Raw genomic sequence first — 22295 nt, forward strand, 5'->3', positions numbered from 1 at the left:
GATTGATTGATAGATGAAAGACGATCAGGTCAGACACAGTCCCCATCCGACCACCTAGACTGTGAGCCCACTGTTGAGTAGGGACCGTCTCTATACGTTGCCAACTTGTACTTCCCAAGTGCTTAGTACAGTGCTCTGCACACGGTAAGCGCTCAATAAATACGATTGAATGACCACCTAAGGGGAGGGAGAACGGGTACTGAGTCCCCATTCTATGGATGAGGAGACTGAGACCGAGAGCAGTTAAATGAGCTGCCCAAGGCCACACAGCAGGCAAGTGACAGCGCTGGGATTGGAATCCAGGTGCCCTGAGTCTCAGGCCTGTGTCCTTGCCGTCCCTGTGCCCTAGCCACGGTCACGGCGGCTCGGGCAGGGCAGTGCTGCCGTTGGGGTCTCAGGGATTTCCCTGGTGGTGCGGGCAATGTCTCACTCTCCTCCTCCGTCACCGAGGGGGAGGACGGTTGTAGTTCGGGCCCTCAGCGGGGACTAACGGTGACCGTGTTCTCCAAGCCGGGGGCAGGATTTGAATGGCACCATCTTCATTCCCTTCTTAACAGCTTCCAGGATAGGAAGACAACTCTCCGGCACAATCCCCCGTCCCCACCCCGTCTTTTTGAACTAGACTGTGAGCCCACTGTTGGGTAGGGACTGTCTCTCTATGTTGCCAATTTGTACTTCCCAAGCGCTTAGTACAGTGCTCTGCACATAGTAAGCGCTCAATAAATACGATTGCTGATGATGATGACGCGGTGCTAGCTAGCCGTGGAGGCTCTAAAAATCAGGGGACGCCTCATCCTACGACCTGGCAAAGTGTGCGAGTATGTCGGAAGGGGAGTTTTCTCAACAGGGATATGATGTTCAGGGATCTGAAATGAACACCAGCATTATTCCCGATATAGAGAAAAGCTTGCGATCAATCAGTGCCATTTACTGAGCACTTACTGTGTTCAGTGCATTGTACTAAGTGCTTGGGAAAGTAATAATAATAATGGCATTTATTAAGTGCTTACTATGTGCAAAGCACTGTTCTAAGTGCTGGGGGGGTGTACAAGGTAATCAGGTTGTCCCACGGGGGGCTCACAGGCTTCATCCCCATTTCACAGATGAGGTAACTGAGGCCCGGAGAAGTGAAGTGACTTGCCCAAAGTCACACAGCTAACAATTGGCAGAGGTGGGGTTTGAACCCATGACCTCTGACTCCAAAGCCCGGGCTCTTTCCACTGAGCCACGCTGCTTCTCCACTATACAATATAGTTAGTACAATATAGTACAATATAACCACGCTGGTAGGCGTATTCCCTGCCCAAACGGAGCTTTACAGTCCGGAGGGCTTTAAGCTCGCTGTTGGGTAGGGACTGTCTCTATATGTTGCCAACTTGTACTTCCCAAGCGCTTAGTGCAGTGCTCTTCACACAGGAAGCGCTCAATAAATACGATTGATCGATTGATTGATTGATTGACTGATTTAAAGCTCCCAGACCAGGTTCTTTTAGACTGTGAGCCCACTGTTGGGTAGGGAGTGTCTGCACACAGTAAGCGCTCAATCAATACGATTGATTGATTGATTCTTGAGGCAGTATCGCCAGAAACGCCCTCTCAACCAACGGCCAGCGCGGTCTTCCTTCGGGGTCTCCCCCGTGCCTCCTATACGGGCCGGGGGCGACTCGGCAGGATGTGGGCCTACCCTTTCTCGAGGACACGGAGGCCGTTCCTTCGCAACGGGGCCTCGGAGGACACGGAGACCAACAAATCTGAAGTACCGCTTCTAGCCGTTACTGATTTCTAATTCGTGATAACAAGACTTTGGAGTGGAAGAGTTTTCGACTTCTCACCCTCTTTTTCCGTCTTCTTCCCCGGGCCAGGCCGACCACCCTCCCGCCAGCGCCCGCCTCGGAGGGCTCGGACGCCCGCTCGGCCCCATTCAGGCGGGGCAGGAGGCACAACACTGACTAACCTGTCTGGGCGATGAGTCTCTTCTCCCCGGCGACTTCTCCGTCGGCCCCTATCAGCCCGGGGAGGGGAGGACAGGGCGGGTGGTTCTGGCGGCTACCACGTCTCGTCTTCGGCGGCGGGCTAGGGGGTTTCCTCCCTGGCGCTCTGTGCCGGTGGACCACGTGGAAGGCCTTCAGGAACTCGCTGAAGTCGATGCTGCCGTCTTTGTTGAGGTCCACGCTCTGGCCCAGGTGGGCGAAGGTGGTGCCTGTTGACGTGGTGGTGGGCGTTGAAGAGCTGCCACATCCGGGGAAACTCCTCCATCGAGATCAGCCCTGAGCGGGAAGAGTAGGTGAGTCTGAGACTGAAAGACTGTTATGGGCAGGAATCTGTCTGTTCATTGTTATATCCCACTCTCCCAAGCACTCAGGACAGTGCTGTGCACGCAGTAAGCACTCAAAACTAACAACTGAATGAATGACTGTGAGCAGAATGCTCTCTCAAACCACCAGTCTGACATTCGCCAACTGCCGAAATGTACAATTCGGGCCGTGATGGGGGAGGACATGGGAACCAAAGCCAAAGGTGGAGCCTGTATCTGTTTATTTACTGCCTCCGAAACATAAAAGAGTTCTGAATATTTCAATGCGTTCTTGGCATTTCCTTCGTGGGAAGTAAATACACTGAATTCCTTTGAAATTTCTCTGTCGGCTCAGCACCTTAAACCGAGTCCGCTGAGTGACGTTTTATGGTACGGTGTCTGACAAGTAATTTATGATGCATAATCTGCTTCCTTCCCTTACATTTAATGCATTATGCAAGCCAGGAGCTCAAATCAGTACAAGAGAGTGTCAGCAAGATTTGTTCTAGAAACACGTATATATGAATTCAGATATTCATTTCCCAATAAAATTCCAACGCCATTCGGCCTGAAATCACAGGGGGAAATGATTAGGGAAGAGCTGATCTCTGAGGGAATAAACATTATATTTGAGAACATAAAATGATAAGCGGTGCCATCCTAGAGCTGAGTCCATCCAGCTCAGGATTCTTTCACTCAATCAAATTGCATTTTTTGAGCTCCTACTGCATGTAAAAACACCATCCTAAGTGAGTGGGAGAGTACAGAAGATTTGGAAGACAAGAACTCTGCCTCAATCAATCAGTGGCATGTACTGAGCACTTACTGTGTCCACAGCACTGTACTAAGCACTTGGGAGAGCACAAAATGACCGAGTTGGTTGACATGATGAGCAGCGTGACCTAGTGGAAAACGTAAGGCCTGGGAGTCGGAGGGTCTGGGTTCTAATCCCAACCCCGCCATGTGCTGCTGTGTGACCTTGGGCAAGTCACTTCACTGCCCTGTGCCTCAGTTACCTCACCTGTAAAATGGGGATTTGAAACCTGTTCCCCCCCTACTTAGAGTGTGAGCCCTGCGTAAGACAGTGAATGTGTCCGACCTGATTACCTTGTATCTTCCCCAGTGCTTCAATCTACCAGTGGTGTTAATTGAGCGCTTACTATGTGCAGAGCACTGTTCTGAGTGCTTGGGAGAATACATTACATCAAAATTAGCTGCCACATTCCCTGCCCATAATGCGTTTACAGTTTAGAGGGGGAGACAGACATTAATATGAATCGAGTAACTTCAAATACATAACAGATGGAGGGAACTGAGGCCCAGAGAAGCCAAGTGACTGGCCCAAGGTTACACAGCAGGTACTTGGAGGACCCAGGATTAGAACCCAGGTCCTCTAACCCCCAGGCCTGTGCTCTTTCCACTAAGCAACACTGCTTCCTTAGAGGGCGGGTGCTGGGGCATGGATGTGGTCTAAAGTAGACCACATCTGGTCACGGGCAGTAGAGACCTGAAGATCAGAGATGGCCAAGGTTTTGTCAGTGGGGGAAACAGAGGAAGGGGAGATGGACAGGAGGAAAATGGAGGACGTTGGTCCGAAATGGGTCAGTGAGTTGGACGAAGGGTTAAGAGGGATTAGGTGGAGAGAGGTCTGGGACTAGGAGGGAAGTGAATGGGAGGGAAGGACTGAGAGAAAAAGAGACTTTCAATGAGGGGTTGGGGAATATTAATCATCATCATCATCAATCGTATTTATTGAGCGCTTACTATGTGCAGAGCACTGTACTAAGCACTTGAGAAGTACAAATTGGCAACATATAGAGACAGTCCCTACCCAATATTAATGTCTGTCTCCCCTGTAAACAGTAAGCTCATTGTGGGCAGGGAACCTGTCTGTTTATTGTTATAATGTACTCTCCCAAGCACTTAGTACGGTGCCTGGCACATAGTAAGCTCTCAATAACTATGACTGAATGAATGGGTGAGTGATTGAAAAACTAGGTGGGGAGAACGAACGGTTCAGGAAGAGAAGAGGTGACGGATGGGCAGAGGAAAAGGCAAGGCCAGAGGAGGGAGGCAGAAATGAAAGGTCGGGAAAGAATGGAAGGCCTAGGGGCAGAATAAAGACATACAGGAGAGGAACAGTGATAAACTACAGGGAGAACCGAAAAACGCTGCAGCCACAGGAAGCTGGAGAGAGAATCTAAAGGGCTGAGATGGAGAGAAACAACACACTAACAGTGAGAGAAACATGTGAATAAAAAGAGTGGGTAAAGAGAAGCCCTGTAACTATATATCCTATATATCCTACTAGGCCAGAAGGGCCATTTCACTATTCGTAAGAGCAACGTCTGAAGCAGTAAGGCCTAGTGGAAAAGGCACTGGCCTGGGACTCAGAGGGCCCCGGTTCTAATCCCACTCCACCGCCTGTCTGCTGGGTCACCTTGGACAAGTTACTTAACGTGTCTTTGCTTCAGTTACCTCATCAGCAAAATAGCCGTTAAAACCGGGAGCCCCATGTCAGATGTGGACTGTGTCCATCCTGATTATCCTGTATTTACCCCAGCGCTTAGTAGAGTTCCTGGCACAAATTAAGCACTTATAAATACCTTTAAAAATAATTTAGATTCAGACACTGAAATCTTTCTCTACAAATATAAAAAAGCTTTGAGAGAAGCAGCGTGGCTCAGTGGAAAGAGCACGGGCTTGGGAGTCAGAGGTCATGGGTTCAAATCCCGGCTGCGCCGCTTGTCAGCTGTGTGACTTTGGGCCAGTCACTTCACTTCTCTGGGCCTCAGTTACCTCATCTGTAAAATGGGGATTAAGATTGTGAGTCCTACATGGGACAACCTGATCACCTTGTATCCTCCCCAGCGCTTAGAACAGTGCTTGGCACATAGTAAGCGCTTAACAAATACCAAAATTATTATTATTATTATCACTTTACAGTAATGAATATTATATGCCATTGTTCTTGGAACTTGCAGCTTCAGGCGGTAGTTACCTAACTTTAATTTCTCTTCCCCAGATGGGCAAAACAACTTTAGCTTATAATAAATATTTAAATACTCTAATATGGTTTTAATCCATCACGTGTATCGAAGATACTCTTTTTGGTTATTTGCGATTTTTTCAGTTGCTCCGTTGTCATGATAAATGTTTGCAGGTGTGTTCATTTGGAGAGCAGACACATCCATAAATGTATCCCATTTTCTCTAATGTAATTTTCATTAATGGAAGGATTCATGTGTCACTTTTTTATGTTTAACAGGAAATTGGTTTTCTTATTAACCAAAACCAGTTGGGCCGCTTCTATGATTCGTTCCCTGAGTGAGGGTGGGCCTGGAGATTAACAGTAAATTAAGTATAAAATCCATGTCAGAGAGGAGGAAAAAAAAAGTACTGTTAGCTCTCATTATTAAGGAATTGGATAATGATTTTTTTTTCAAAAATGAATGCTTCATCCTGTGATGAAAATAGATATCATTTTCTTTTGACCTATTCAATAATCCCATGGTTACAAGGGTATCATAGTCAAGATGCTGTTATTTTTAGAGCTGAGGAAAAAAAAAAAAGCAATATGGGGATATGAGTTTTATGGGAAAGACTGTCTTCTGCTTCCAGTAGTCACACAGACAAGAAAAATGGGTTTCAATTAAAGCCAGGGATATTTCTGTATGACATAAATTAAGCACGGTTAAAATGGGGGTCAGACCAATGGCCCCCCAAATTATTATTCTGTATGACATAAATTAAGCATGTCAAAACAGGGGTCAGACCAATGGCCCCCCAAATTATTATTCTGTTTCCAAAGTTGTTAACAGGAGGCTTGTAGGGATATTTGTTTAGGGAGAGACTAATTAAATTCCTAACTTTTCCTTCTACCTCCCTAATGTATCCTTTGTATTCTAATGTATCATTCATCCATATATTTAACCAAAGCCCTCTTAACTTACTTAGAGTTATTTCTATCCAATACAATTTCCTAAGATATGGCAACTGTGGTCTTTGTTAACTGCATTTGATGCGGACTCCAGTGCTGAGAACAGTGTTTGACACATAGTAAGCACTTAACAAATATCACTGAAAGAAAATATCATTATTACCATCTGAGCAAGGCAAGGAGAATGGTGAATGTGCCATGTGGGGTTTTAACCCTCTTTTTTAATCAATCAATCATATTTATTTAGTGCTGACCGAATGCAGAACACTGTACTGCACACTCTCTCCTGTTAAGAACATTAATGTGGGAGACAATGGCTCCTTCAAAGATGGAAAAGGGAGAGACCACAGTGATAGCTGCAACAGGTCTTCTCTCTCCTATCTCCTCTTTCGCATATCTCCCTCCAAATGGAATATATGGAACTGAAAATTGCACCTTTCAGGGTGCAGTTATTCACCAAAGAGTACACAATAACAGAACACATTCTAAATCACCGGAACTAATTTCTGCAATCAGAAGAAGAAAAAGCAGCTTGCTTAGAGCAGGTTCTCAGGAATTCCCACCCCTAGTCTTTCGAGTTTTTATTTGTCTTTCCAGAGGTTTCTGTCAGCAGCTTCCCTTCCCCTAGTAATAACAATAATAATAATTATGGTATGAGCACTTACTATTTGCCAAACACCATTAGACTGTAAGTTCCTTTGTGATCAGCGACCGTGTCTAGGTCTCATCCACCGACTTGTTTCCCAACGCTTAGTACAGCGCTTTGCACATAGTAAGCGCTTCCGAAAGTACTATTTTGGGAGGTACACTATAGCTTTCTAGTTTACAAATCCCTCAATCAACCTTTCCAGAGAAACTATGTCATTAGGATTCCTCCCAGTGAAAACGTTGGTTTATGGACCCCCCTGCCCCCAAATCCTGCTCCCTTTCCTGACTGCCTCTAGGCAGGATCTGATTAGTGGGAAAACCGTGCCCGTTGAGTCCCCCGTGCCTAGTTCTCAGCCCAAGTGGGTGGCTACATCAGACTCGTAGCCCTCACTATATTCTGCTTCCAATGGCAGCAGCCACTCTATTTCCCAGGGCTCTTAACTTGCAGTCCCAAACTCTTTCTACAGCAAAACATAAAAACTCCGGGAAAACGGATCTAAGAAACTGCAGGAGGTGGGGGGAGCGGAGGGGGACTTGGGGGGAGAAATCTGATGCTATTGCTGGACTTTATGGTGGAAGGGGAGAGTGGTATTTTACTCCCCTTACCAGCCTGGCAGAGATTCAATACCTTTTGAAGCGTGATAATACACTGCACAGTGTGAGAAGGAAAGCTGACCATATTCCCCAGCCCCTGTTCATCAAATGGAGTCAATAGGACTACCAAAATCAAGCATTAGTACTTTTGAGAAAGGGACTAATTGCTTTGTTAAAGCTGCTTCCAGAATAATCATTCCTGATCTGAAGATCTCTGGCCGTAAAGTTGGATTTAGTTTCATGGCACCTGATTACTGTTATTACTGCTCTATGTTCTCTCTGGTTATTTTCAAATATTTCTTGAATCACGGATATGCAACACTGCTCTGGGAATCTATATATAGTAGGTATAGTTATTAAGGGCTTCCTGGGTGCAGAGCACTGTACTAGCCCTTGGCAATCAATCATTAAGTGTATTTGCTGAGCGGTTCCTCTGTGCAGAACTCTGTACTGAGAGCTCGGGAGAGGACAACACGAAATATAACAGGCACATTCCCTAACCACAACGAGCTTACAGACCAGAGGGGGAGACGGACATTAATATAACTCAATTAGTACTGAGTAAAAAAGTCTATGTTTTATCCTTTGACTTGCCTCCCAGGAGCTGATGAAATACGATTCTTTTTATTTTAACTCAAATCAGCTACACCCCAGCTTCTCCAAACTTTTAGACTTCGATTTTTTCCTATGGATGGAGGCACTGACGCCGATAAGAGCGAGTGTAGTACGAATGGGTGCCTTGTCGTAGACCCCCACGGCAATCAGTGGTATTTACTGAGCGCTTACTGTGCGCAGGGCACTGTGCTTGGGGGAGTACAACAGAACGGAGCTGGTTGGACACGTTTCCTGCCCAGAACGAGCAGCCTAAACCACTATATGAATCAGGCTTTTGGTTGCATTTAGCACCCCCACCCCAATTCATTATTCTGGGCACTGAAAAAACAATGTTGCTGGACAGTTATTATTGTAACCTTTAATAAAGGAGACTAGCACAATCTCTCACAAAGAAAGCACGATTCTAGAAATGGTTGCAAGCCTCTTCAGGGGTTAGATATCAGTAAATCATTTCTCTCCTTCGCTCGCTTTCTTCTGGACTGTGACCTCTATCTCTTTTACAAAGCTGTCGGGAGGGTGGAGATTAAGTCAGGCTTGGCAGAGACGGAGAACAGATCCGCCTGACTGTATAAATAAATAGAGAGGGGGAAGCTGTTTCTTGCTTTACAATGAGGCTACTTCGAGCAAGCGTTGGAGAGAGTAGAAAGAAGTGTATGATTCCCAGTGCCTAAAGACACACCTGCATTTTGCACCGCAAAATTCTGAAGTGCTGGCTGCCAAGTACTCGTGACCTTCAGAAGACCCCTTTCCGTCCTTAGATAAGAGAGAATTTCATGAGCTGTTAACCTCTAAATGCTAATGGAGGGGTGAATCTGTTGTCCCTCCGGCCAGCAGCTTGAGAAATGGATCGCTATCTTCCAAGAACGTACTGTATTCTCCGGCGTCTCAAGTGGCAGTGACTTTCCCCGTACCTCTCCATCGGCAGTTAACAACTGACTTAGAAATAAAACGTTACAGGGTGAAGGAATCCAAAATTGAACCCAGACTACAATTTTTCAGACACTGATCAATCTTCTAGGCACTGGAGGGGGTGGTTGTGAAAAAGTGAAAATATGCCCAGGCACAAGAATTGCCTGTTGATGCAGAAGCATCAGGGCGGAAAGAGCAGGGATCTGGGAGTTCGAGAACGTGGGTTCAAATCCTGACTCTGCCACTTGTCTGCTGGATGACCACAGACACTTCTCTGGGCTTCAGTTGCTTCCACTGCAAAATTGGGGGGGGGGGGGGGGGGGGAGGGGGGGAGGGATTAAATAAGAAATATGGGACAAGAATAAACTGAATCTGCTGCAGCGCTTGGAACAGTGCTATTCCAGAGCTTGCAACTGGGAGTCGGATGATCTGGGTTCTACTCTAGGCCCTGCCAACTGCTTGCTATGAGACTTTGGGCAAGTCACTTGACTTCTCTGTGCCTCAGTTTCCTCACCCGTAAAATGGAGATACCTATTCTCCCTCCTTCTTAGACCGTGAGCCCCACATGGGACAGCGGCTGGGTCGGATCTAAATAACTTATACCTACCTCAGTGCTTAGAACAGTGTTTGCCACATAGTAAGCACTGAACAAATGCCATTAAAACAACAAAAAACTGTCTGTTGTGTCTGTAGGCAATTCACTTCTTTGTGCCTCTGTTTCTGCATCTGTAAGATGGTGACAAAATATCTCTTTCTCCCTGCCTCTTAGCCCGAAAACCCCATGTGAGACAGGGACTGTGTCCAACCTTTTCATTCATTCATTCATTCAATCAAATTATTGAGCGCTTACTGTGTGCACAGCACTGTACTAAGCGCTTGGGAAGTCCAAGTTGGCAACACATAGAGACGGCCCCTACCTAGCAGCGGGCTCACAGTCTAGAAGGGGTAGAAAGACAACAAAACAAAACATATTAACAAAATAAAATACATAGAATAAATAAATAGAGTAATAAATATGTATAAACACATATACATATATACAGGTAACACTGCCCAAGCTAGGAATGGAATGGGTAGGCCTCTGCTTGACTCACCCTCCTGTAGCTAAGACTGGAAACTCTCCAAGTGCCATCGAGAGGGGACTGTTTCCCTGAGCTGTAACTTCTCCTAATGTCTGTCCCTGCCCTGAAAACTGCACACTCCTAGTAGGCAGGGCTCACGTCTAAGTGCTAAGTGCTAATGCTCTGCACACTGGTGAGTGCTTAATAAACACCATCGATTGACTGACTGGAAACACATCAGTGGGCACAGACTTCTTTTTGGTTGTACGGAATAACGGGAAGAGCTGGGAGGTAGTGGGGAAGGGGAGAGAAGGATTTAGAAGTGCTTCTTGTAAGCCCTGCGGCCTCGGAAGTGGATTAATAACCTCCACCAGTAATATCAACAGTGCTGCTGGCCTTGGACAAATAAACAAACATTAGGGGAATGCTTTATTCCGCTTTAAATAGACACTACATAACAAGCTCATCTAGCCTTCCTTGGCACACTATATATTGAGGCGAAAAAGGAAGGGGGAGCAGAGAAATGGGCACTGAAAGGTGATTTATTTTTGCCTGATATAGATTTTTGTAATGCCTGTTTAGATATGTCAGCAGTTTATGTTTTGCTCCATTATGTTGACAGTCATTCATCCTATTGCGAGCTGAAGGCTGGATCGTTAAACTACGCTGTAGACGGAGAATGCTCAAAAGCATGCCAAATCTTTAGAATGGCAGAAATAGTCATTCACAAGAATCCTGCATGGTTATTTACTATTTACAAGCAGAAGCACGGCCTAGTGGAAAGAACATGGGCCGGTGACTCAGGGGGCTACGGTTTTAATCCTGCCACGTGCCTGCTGGGTGACTGGAATGAGTTAAACTTCTCTGTGCCTCAGTTTCCTCCTCTGTAATGCGGGATTCAATTTCTGTTCTCCCTCCCTCGTAGATGGTGAACCCCATGTGAGACAGGTACTCTGAACTGATTATCCTGTATCATCCCAGCACGTAGTACATTGCTCGGTTCATAGAAACGTGCCACAGTTATGATCACGATTACCATTTGATTCCCAGCGCCTTAGAGGAAAATCACAGGCCCATGAGCCTCATCTGGAAATTCTGAAAAGGCATGTTGGATTCTGTGACTTTTACATTCACCGATATTTCGTAAACAATTCAAAGGAAAGAGAGAAATCCAGCGGCTCACAGTTTAAGTCGGTTTCAAACTAGAAAGATTGAACATGAAAGTACAGAAAAAGACCTTCGTTATGACCTTGTGCAGATTTAGAAGCCATTTTAGGACGTGCTTTACATAAGTATACAATTAACTTAATGAATCAAATGTACTGTTCCCCTCTCCCAGGGCCACTGGAAATTCACCTCCATGTGAGTGAAATGTTTAAAGGCAATCTGTTTATAAGTTCTTTACGGACAAAGGGCTGCCGAAGGAGGCTTTGTGACACAAAATAGCCATTTTGGTAATTGCGAATTCCTAGGGTTGAGATTTTAAAAGAAAAACAATCTTTTAATCAGAAAAGCTTACCGGAGAATGGAAAACCCATTCCTAAAACTTCAATGGACTGCATTTAAGCAGAAAGGAGGCATTTATTAGCAGGGCCATACACAGCAATTATTCCTAAATTGATAGTTAAATTATTCAGGAATCTCTCAAGGGGAAAGCCTTGGATGCACTGTATATCAGTTGCTCTTCACGGTAATTCACGATGTGGTTTTCTGAATACACCCTGTACATCACTGAATTGATCTCTAAATGTGCTGCAAAGAATCGCAGCTCTGAAGATGTTGTACTTAAAATGAATTACTCTAGGAGCAGAGAACGCTTGTAGAGTCGGTTATTTTTGGTGGTAGTTGTCACGCAAAAGTGCCTCTCCCAGGCTCTTGGATATACAACTGCAACTTCATTCTGACTATTCAATAATGATTTAGGCCCCTAAAGGGGGAGGAGATGGACTCTGACTTAGGAGAAAGTGTACTGTACCTCAGTAGAAATAGGGCCCAAAGGACTTCCTCTTCTCCACTTCCCATACAAAGCCAAGACGTTTTTCTGAACAAAATTCCCAACACCACTCACCCCAAGAATCTAGATGCCCTCAATTTCTCCCTGTCCCTCCTGACTTTCATTCACTCATTCAATCGTATTTATTGAGCGCTTACTGTGTGCAGAGCACCGTATTAAGCGCTTCTACACGCACATGCATGAGAAAATTAATGTCACTTTGCCCTCTGGGTCAACTTCTCATCTTTCCTCCAAGGGCTCTGAACTGAAGAGGAGTCTACCACTGTTGCATTTTTCTCTGCCATAATCTACTCTTCCTTAGCTGTTGGAGATAAAGTCAGGGGCTGCGCATCCACATTTTTTTTCCAGTTGGTGTAAAAATCGAGAATATTTTCCATACCCTTGGCGTGATCCTTGACTCATCTCTCTCATTCAATCCATGTATTCAGTCTCTCACCAAATCCTGTGGATTCATTTTTACAACACGGGTAAAATCTTCTCTTTCCTTTCCATCCAAACAGCTACTGCAGTGATCCAGGCACTTATCTATCCTGCCTGGACTTACTGCATCTACCTCCTTGCTACCTCCAGTCCAGTTCATACTTCACTCTGCTGCACAGATCAATTTTATTAAAAAAAAATTCAGTCCACATGTCCCCACTCCTCAAGAACCTTCGGGTCCTATCGTTATCGTTGGAACAGAAAGTCCTTTCTATCAGTTATAAAGCTCTCACCTAGCTCGCCCGCTCCTACCTTACCTCTCTGATTGCCTTGACTCCAGGCTGCATATTTCATTACCCTAGTGCCATTTTGCTCACTGTTCCTCTATCTCATCTCTCTCGCTGCCAACCGCTTTCCCTGGAACTTCCTTCCCCTCCGAATATGACAGACCATCGCTCTCCCCACCTTCAATCCTTATTTTTTTATAGCATTTATTAAGCGCTTACTATGTGCAAAGCACTGTTCTATGCGCTGGGGAGGTTACAGGTAAGGTCCCATCTCCTCTAAAAGGCTTTGCCCGGCTAAGTCCTCATTTCCCCTAAACTCCCCGCCTTCTGGATCCATACCATTTAAGCACTTGATATTGACACTGATAAGCTCCTTGTGGGCAGGGAACGTGTCTACCAAACGTTCTTATTCTGCACTCTCCCAAGCGCTAAGTACAGTGCTCTGCCCCCAGTAAGGGCCTCAAAAAATACGACCGACTGACTGATGGATCTACAGGGATGTGTGTGTTTTAACAGGCTCTTGGTATTTCCTCTGGAAGAAACTGTTTTGATCTGTGACACTGAACTCCCCATCTTCACTCCCAAATCCTCGTCTCCACTTAACTTTCCCATCCCAAATGACACCACCGCCACCCTCCGTGTCTCGGAAACCTACCATTATGTTTTCTCTCACTTCTCATGGTCAGCCGGTTGTTAGATCCTCAGTTTTCTCTCTGCAACATTTCCTGGATCGCCCCCTTCCTCTCCATCTAAATGACAACTACCTTGGCTCCGGTCCTGGTCACCTGTTGGTTTGATGATGATATTATTATTAATAATTATCATATTAATTATATCATTATATGTTATATTATAATTATAATTAATAATAATGACATTTATTAAGCGCTTACTATGTGCAAAGCACTGTTCTAAGCACTGGATATTAGATTAGTCACTTGTCTCCGTGTCACCAGTCTTTCTCCCATCTAGCCATGCTTCATTCTGCAGCCCGGATTGCTTTTTAAAAATAATTTTCTGGCCCACCTCACCCCAGTCCCCTAAAGCCATTAAAGGTTACCCATTTCTTTCTGCAGCAACCCAAACCTCCCACCTCTTGGCTTCGGCGCATGCCAGCAGTTCTCTCTCTCTCTTGCCTATCTGCTTTTTTCTTCCACTCTACTCCATCTCACATTTTTTGTTCACTTTTCCCCCCCATCTCCTACTTTCTGCCCACTCCCTTCCTCCTGCCTTGAATCCCCTCCTGCTTCAGGTCCTCCAGACCAGAGCTCTCTCCATCTTCAGTGCATTTCTGAAAACATCTCTCCCCCAAGAGGCCTTCCCGGATTAACTTTTCCTCTTCTCGAGTCACATCCCCACAGCTCCCATACCAAAACTTTGGTGCCAACTGCCACTTGCACTCTCACGCAATAGAAGCCCTTACACACACACACACACACATATATATATACATCTTCCTATTCCAACAGTTGCTCACTTTCATATCTGTTTTTTTCTTCCATCTCTAAATTATTTTGGGAAGCAGTGTTGCCTAGTGGATAGAACAGAGACCAGAGAATCAGAAGGACCTGGGTTCTGATCCCAGCTCCACCATTTGTTTGCTGTGTGAACTTGGGCAAGTCATTTCACTTCTCTGTGCCTCAGTTACCTCATGTGTAAAATGGGGTCTAAGGCTGAGCCCCATGTGGAACAAAGACTGCATCCAACCTGAGGACCTACCCCTGCGGCTCAGAACAGTGCCTGGCACATCATAAGTGCTTAAGAGGCACCATAAATAAGAAGAAGAAGAGAGGAAACACAAAAAGAATGGCTAAACTGCGAGGTCCTAGTCTTCTATTGTAATCTCTCAAGTTTTTAGTACAGGTCTCTCCACAGGGAAGGATAACGGCTAAATACTAATGATTAATCTCCATCCTTCAGATGTTCTGTTTATGGGCCCACATGAATTTAGTGATGTCAAAAGTATTTGCCTAAAGTTAGAATTGACCTTTGTACTATGGGAAGTGGTCACTGAGGATGGAATTCAACTCTGACTGAAACCAAAAAGGCCAATGCTGGACCCACAAACTGGGCTGCATTTTTTTTAAAAACCAAAAGAAGACCACCCTTTGTTGGGCAATCATTTTGGAGCTGTGGCAATGTGCATGCCACTAGCTCACTTCATTCTTGATCCCCCTCCACCGTTTATGCCTGTTCCTTTGCAGACTTTTGTCAGCTCCCCTATTTCAGAGAAGGGTCGGGAAATTGACTGGATTTATAACGCGCGTGGTGATTTGAGATTCTGAGCTAATTAGGGACTACTACCCGGAGGAGCTGGCTCTATCATTAGAATGATTTGATCATTATTTTCTTATACCAAAATTATATTGAACCACTGCCAATTTATTTACATTCAGAAAAAGTATTTGCCCAGGGATATAAAAGTCTTATTTTTCTTTCTAGATAGAGCAGTAACATGCCAGGACACATTTTTGTTATGAGAAAGAGTCTCTCTTGTGGATTCAAAGAAAACTGAAATTAAACCAAATTAAATGAATAAATAATCTTCCTTCCCAGGCTTGCTTCAACATTAATGTCATAAACACGAACCAAGTGTCTCACTGGAACACATGTGATCAGCTAGGACTCCCAGTGCCTTTAACTGATGAACGGCTAGAGAAGCAGCGTGGCTCAGTGGAAAGAGCAGGGCTTTGGAGTCAGAGGTCATGAGTTCGAATCCTGGCTCCTCCACATGTCTGTTGTGTGACCTTGGGCAAGTCACTTAACTTCTCTGAGCCTCAGTTCCCTCATCTGTAAAATGGGGATTAAGACTGTGAGCCCCACGTGGGACAACTTAATCACCTTGTACCCCCCCCAGCGCTTAGAACAGTGCTTTGCACATAGTAAGCGCTTAACAAATGCCAACATCATCATCATCATCATCAACGGTTGGCAGAGTGGCCGATTTTCAGCTATTTGTCTTGGTCTACCAGACTAATAAACTGGATCCCAAACCAGAAAACTGGTCTCAGAGGAAAACTAGTTTTCCTGCTAGATAGAACAACTTCAAGGAGGAGAATATTCTTTATACCTTTCTGAACTATTGTTTAGGGTTTTAATTTGGGCCTACTGTGCTTTTTTCCCATTGGCACTATAATTTTTACGACTGAATTGTTCTCTTGGAATATTTTCCTCCCTCCTGTGGATTCAGTTCACAACTGGAGGCAATGCAGATTCTGCCATTAACATTTAGGTGGAAATCACCTGAGAGATGCAAGGAAATGGACTGAGGGTATGTGTGATGGTCATTCTTTGAGTCCTTTCTGGCAAAGCGTTTCATCACCTTGCCCTCTCTTACCTCACCTCCCTTCTCTCCTTCTACATCCCAGCTGCACACTCCACTCCTCTGCCGCCGATACCCTCCTCATTGTACCTGGCTCTCGCCTGTCCCGCCGTCGACCCCTGGGCCACGTCCTACCTCTGGCCCGGAACCATCTCCTTCCTCAAATCTGCCGAACAATCACACCCCCTTCAAAGCCCTACTGAAGATTCACCTCCTCCAAGAGGCCTTCCCAGACTAAGGCCCCCTTTTCTTCAGTTCCCCCTCCCCGTCGCTCCGACTCGCTCAATTTGCTGTACGACACGTGGCTTTCCGCCCCACAACAGTAATTCTATTTATATTAAAGCCTGTTCACATGTTTTGATGTCTGTTTCCCCCCTTCTAGACTGTAAGCCCGATGTGGGCAGGGACTGTCTCTCTTTATCGCTGAATTATACTTTCTAAGCGCTTATTACAGTGCTCTGCACATAGTAAGCACTAAGCAAATGTGAATGAATGAATGAAGTGCAAGTTCTCTGGTTCTGTCCTCAGAAGAGGCAAAGAATGCTTGGAAATTATTTATTAAGAATAATAATTCTCTGCCCAGTTTTTATAAAATATATATTATATTATATATCAGAGAAGCAGCGTGGCTCAAGGGAAAGAGCACGGGCTGTGAAGCCAGAGGTCACGGGTTCTAATGCTGACTCTGCCACTTGTCAGCTGTGTGTTCTTGGGCAAGTCACTTATCAGGGCCTCAGTTCTCTCATCTGTAAAATGGGGATGAAGACTGTGAGCTCCACGTGGGACAACCTGATTACCTTGTATCTACCCCGGCGCTTAGAACAGTGCTTGGCACATAGTACGTGCTTAACAAATACCAACATTATTATTATTGGCAATGGCTTTGAGAATTTCTCACACCCCCCAAGATACCAAATGTTTCATTATGTGAGTCTGAGTAGCTGGAAATATTGTCATAGCAACAACACTGGCTACATTAATTTTTTTTTAATTAGCAGTTATGCATCTCCACAGGCACAGTAGGCTGTGCAGGACATTCCAAACCATGCAATTAGAAAAGAGAAGGTGCATGATCTCCAGGATTTAACAGTCTAAGAGACAATAGAAGCAGGTGTATATATTTCATGCATCTATCATGATGTCCCGTTTTTCATTTCTTTATATTTGTTTCTTAAAGTGCCTTTGGCCAGAGGATTTAAAGGACAAAGTCCTCCGGAGGTGAAGAGCCTGCCACGATGTACGCTGAGGCCCCAAGACCGCGACTGCAAATTCTTATCCTCTCAAGACCCTAAGACTTGGTGGAGAAATGCGGAAAAGATCATGATTTGGGGAAAGAGACAAAGTGAGATTCCTGACTGAATGACTGAATCAGACTGGAGAAGAGTAGAAAGGGAGCAAGATGACGGAGCATGTTGCGTGACCTTGGACAAATCACTTAACTTCTCTGGGTCTCAGGTACTTTATGGCTAAAATGAGGATTCAGTACCTGTTCTCCTTCCTACTTGGATTGTGAGCCCTCGGTGGGACAGGGGCTGTGCCTGACCTGTTTATCCTCTACCTTCCCCAGCGCTCAGAACAGCGCTTGACACACAGTAAGTGCATAATGAACACCACAATTACTACCTATTCAGCAGTAACGGGTCCTGCTAAGCCCAGTGAGATGAGTTCTGCCCTAAACACGCATTTCTGTGCCACTTTGGATTAAAATGCTGGTTTGGAGTAGATGCAGTCCCTGGGTGCAATGTGATTCAGTGTCAGAAGAAGGAGTTTTGTGTATGGATGTGGCATCAGATTGATCATGACTACTGTAGGCAGGTTTCATGATAATCGTATTTACTGAGCGTTTACTGTGACATGTTTAGACAGGAGAAGAGACTGCATTTTGGCCAACATCTGACTTCGGGCTAGCTGTCACGAAGGGTAAGCATTGGCTAGGTCTACGTATAGAAAGGGAAGTTGAAATATTTCACTTATCCCAGTACAGTGTCCCACAGAAACATCCCAACTGAATAATTTCAACCCAAATGAACCCACTAAATAAACCCAATTGGACTTTTCGGGAAGGAAACTGATTGGCCATTAGCCAACGCTTCCTCTTTACTCTGTGAAGAGCGGAAATCTTCCGCCTGTAAGAATCGGCCAACAGTTTTCACTTTTCATTCCAAGTCTATCATTTTAGAGTGAGCGTGGTACTTAAATGACACAACATTTTGTTCCCAAAGTACCCTAGGAAAGCAGAAACTGCAATTTAGTCATAGTAGCATAGAATTATCTCAAAAACAATCTGCTAGGGAAATAAGTGATTCAAATGAAAACACAGAACAAATTGCCTACAAATTCAGAGGCTTCAGTCTTTCCCTTGTTCCCTAAACCCTCCATAGGACTGATGATCTCTTAGTCCCTTCAGGATAATAGAAATGACCTAAGGCTAGTTTCCAGTGGTAATTTGTCTCACAAAGAATTAATTGCACATTCATCTATGCCTTAAATACCAATTCTTTACAAGGTTAATGTTCCCAGAACTAAAAACTGGATCCTCTAGATTGTAAGCTCATTCTGAGCAGGGAATGTGTCTATTAGTTCTGTTGTATCGTGCTCTCCCAACCGCTTAATACAGTGTTCTGCACACAGTAAGTGCTCAGTAAATACCACTGGTTAATCGGATCTGGTCTACAAAAGGAAACAACCCAGACAACTGCTCTCTCCCCACCTTCGAAGCTTTATTTAAAACACAGCTTCTCCAAGAGGCCTTCCTCAACTCTGCACGTATTTCCTCAGCTTCCACTCCCTTTAGGGTTGCCCTATCCATTTGGGTTTGCACCCTTTATTCAGCCCTCCCTCAGGCCCACAGCACTTAGGTACATATCTGAAATTTTTGCATTTTAATGCCTGTCTACCCATCTAGACTCTAAGCTCCCTGGGGGCACGGAATGTGTCTACCGACTCTGTTTAACTGTACTCTCCTGATTGCTTAGCAAAATGTTCTGGACACAGTAAGCACTCCATAAATGCCCTTGCTTGGATTCTTTGATACCTTCCTATGAGTATCTTAAAAACCAGTTCCCCTTCTCTGGGCATTCCCCCTGGTCAATAACCACCCCTAATTCCAACCGTTCCGTCAGTTAACAGTATTCACGGTGCCCCTACTCTATGCAGAGCAATGTACTGAGCACTCGGAAATAATGGCAGCTCCTTGTCCACGAGGAGCTTACAGTCTAACAGCGCTAGCAAATATGTTTCAACCAGACGCAGCAGGGCCTGGTGGAAAAAGCAGTGGCCTGGGAGGACCTGAGTTCTGACCCCAGCTCCGGCACACGTCTGCTGTGTGACCCTGGGCAAGTCATTTCACTTCTCTGTGCCTCCGTTACCTCATCTGTAAAATGGGGATTAAATCCTCCTCCCTCCCACTTCCACTAGCGGGTCCCCTATGGGACAGAGAATGTGCTAAACCTGATTATCTTCTATCTACCCCAGCGCTTGGCACACAGTAAGCGCTTAACAAATACCGTGGGGAAAAAAAAAAGCAAGCGTAAAGGCAGATCCTATGAAGAAAACTGCCTGGAGAACTGCATAATGGTACATCGCTGGAAGTTTCAAATGATATTTTACTCAGCACGATCAGGATATTCGAGTAGTTACGGTCCGTGTTGGATGTTACGATACCGACAAGAGTTAACTACTTTTCTCAGAGAGCCCCAGCAATTAGGTAGGACTTGTAATTCTCCTTAGACTGCTACGAGGAATGATTTTGTAAGGCTTGCTCTGGTTCTGTTTCATTGTTATTCTTCAGTTCGCTGAAATTTGCCTTTCCGATTCTTTCTATTCAAGACACACACTCTAGCTTGAGGGAGTTTAGAGTAAGTTTCAAAGTAGATTTGGTTATTTATCCCTCAGTGTAAGACAACGACATCTTTTCTTTTGTTTCCCCTAAGGAAGCCGTAGAATCCTGTTATTTCTTTTTAAACTGCTCCCAGGGTTACTTTAATTTTTTTCCAGATTTTCTCTTTTAGAACTGTAGGGATTTTATTCCCTTAAGAATTGCAATGCACACCCGTTTCGCTATTGATATTTCATTTTGATGGCGAGTCACACAGAGCCATTATTGCCGCAATGTGTGCCACTTTTGAGAGAGTTTATTTAAACGGAAATTTATTGTATTAGACTGGAAATGGTGTTGAATGATGCTGAGACTTGCTTTATGAATAGACTCGTCACACACTGTCCTTTTGTAGGTGTTAAAATAGCAAAAGATTAATAACTAAAACTGTTAGCTACCTACGTAAGCATTTTCAACATCTGGGTTGGCAAATATCTGCTAACGAGTACTTCAGTCTCTAGAGAAAGATGTGGCTCTATCCAAAGTCTGTATTTTTTTTGAGTGCAGTTGAAGAAGATTATTTCCCTATAAAACCTACTTTAAGGCCATCAGCAGTTTGAGTTGACACCAGATTAATACAATTGCCATAGATGAACGGAATAATTCATTCATTCATTCATTCAATTGTATTTATTGAGCGCTTACTGTGTGCAGAGCACTGTACTAAGCGCTTGGGAAGTACAAGTTGGCAACATATAGAGACAGTCCCTACCCACAGCCTAGAATAATGAAGACAAGGTGGTACTAGAAGAGAGTGAATGTGAGAGTAAACAATACCAAAAATAATTTGGTTGTCCACAGTGCCATAGACAATGTAATTGATGATACCAGGTTTTTTTTTTAAATTCAGCAACAAGCATATTGCATATATGCTCCTTAAGAGAGAAGTAATAAGAGCCACTCAATCATATTTATTGAGTGGTTACTCTGCTAAGCCCTGTACTAAACACTTGGAGAGTACTTGGAGAGTACTTCCCAAGCACTTAGTACAGTGCTCTGCACACAGTAAGCGCTCAATAAATACGATTGAATGAATAAATGAATGAATGAGTAACGCAGAATGAATAGACATGATCCCTGCTCTCAAAAAGCTTATAGGAGGAAGATAGAGAGTATTAAGGAATATATATTGGTGTCATGAGAGTATATAAGCACCTTAACTTTTAGGGGACACAAAACTGTTTATGTGCCACTTGGGAAGGGATTTGGGGTAGGAAGATGAGAAATGGATCCATGTGAGACAGGGAATGTGTCTAACATTTCTCAGATCTATCCCAGCGCTCAGTACAGTGCCTGGCAAATATGCACACTTAACATCATATTAAAAAAAAGAAAAAAGGGTGAAATGATGGATGAATCCCCAGCAGTATCCTACAGCTGCTGAGAGTTTGGCACAACAGTGTGTGTTTGTGTGTGGCCCTGGGGACTGGGGTGGGGGAGGGAGAGAAGTGTGAGTGTGTGAGTGTCTTGTCCGCAAACGCCACTCAATCTGAAGTTGTCTTTCCTACACAGTCTTACTATTTTCCCTGAACTCTTCCGGGAAGGAGGGAAAAGCCAGATTAACCAATCAATAGCATTTATTAAGCTGCTACTCTGTGCAGAGCACTACATTAAGGGCTTAGTTGAGTCAACAGACACGGTTCCTTTAGAATTGAGGCAACGAGTGAAAAAAAAAAATCACTGGTATTTTGATTTTGTGTTATTCTAGATTCTCTAGCTAAAAGTAACCCAGTCTCTAGCTTTAATGAAGAAGATTATTACGTAGGCCAGTCAGCCTTTTTCAGATTTATAATCTCATTTTTATCAGGCTTTTTTTAACTCCGCCACCTCTAGAGAAACATGTCCACAGATGCATGGGGAAGAATTTCAATGTGGATTTTTCCTTTTTGAAGACTCATGTAGTGTGGAATAAGGAAAGAAAAGAACTGCTGACACCACAGAGATGGTTTGGTAGTCAGTATCTTCCACTTAACTTCACCTTTCAGTTCTTTCCTGGAAGCCCACTGAGGGTGGGCAGCATGTCCACCAATTCCGTTGTGTTCTCCCAAGTGCTTATTCTGCACACAGTAAGCGCTCAATCGATACCACTGATTAATTTTATTTTTTTTTTTAGTGCTATCGATAAACTTCTTGCTATCAGCCCTTGGGCCTGTCAGCAGATACGGTAGAAAGCCAAGAATAAAGCCCTCATCTGCATGGCACTGCACTTTTTGTGTATTTTAGATGGTTGGGACGGCAGTCTTTCAGCAGTGATGTGTGACCTTTGCATGAAGTTGCTGTTCTTACTTGAGCTGATTTAATTGCAGAGATGAACT

At 44.5% G+C, this 22295-nt stretch overlaps 1 long non-coding RNA gene across 3 annotated transcripts in view; it reads right to left on the reverse strand.

The window, feature by feature from the left end:
* Nucleotides 1–22295, reverse strand: part of LOC119937521 — a 270891-nt gene that overhangs the window by 2840 nt on the left and 245756 nt on the right. For all 3 annotated transcript variants that reach the window (XR_005454143.1, XR_005454145.1, XR_005454146.1), the window contains 2 exons: nt 13437–13566; nt 1955–2267 (listed from right to left, as the gene is read on the reverse strand). This is a non-coding gene — a long non-coding RNA (uncharacterized LOC119937521). The remainder of the gene's footprint in view (nt 1–1954; nt 2268–13436; nt 13567–22295) is intronic.

The sequence above is a fragment of the Tachyglossus aculeatus genome, chromosome 15 (genome assembly GCF_015852505.1).
Source record: "Tachyglossus aculeatus isolate mTacAcu1 chromosome 15, mTacAcu1.pri, whole genome shotgun sequence".
Classification (NCBI taxonomy): Eukaryota; Metazoa; Chordata; class Mammalia; order Monotremata; family Tachyglossidae; genus Tachyglossus; species Tachyglossus aculeatus.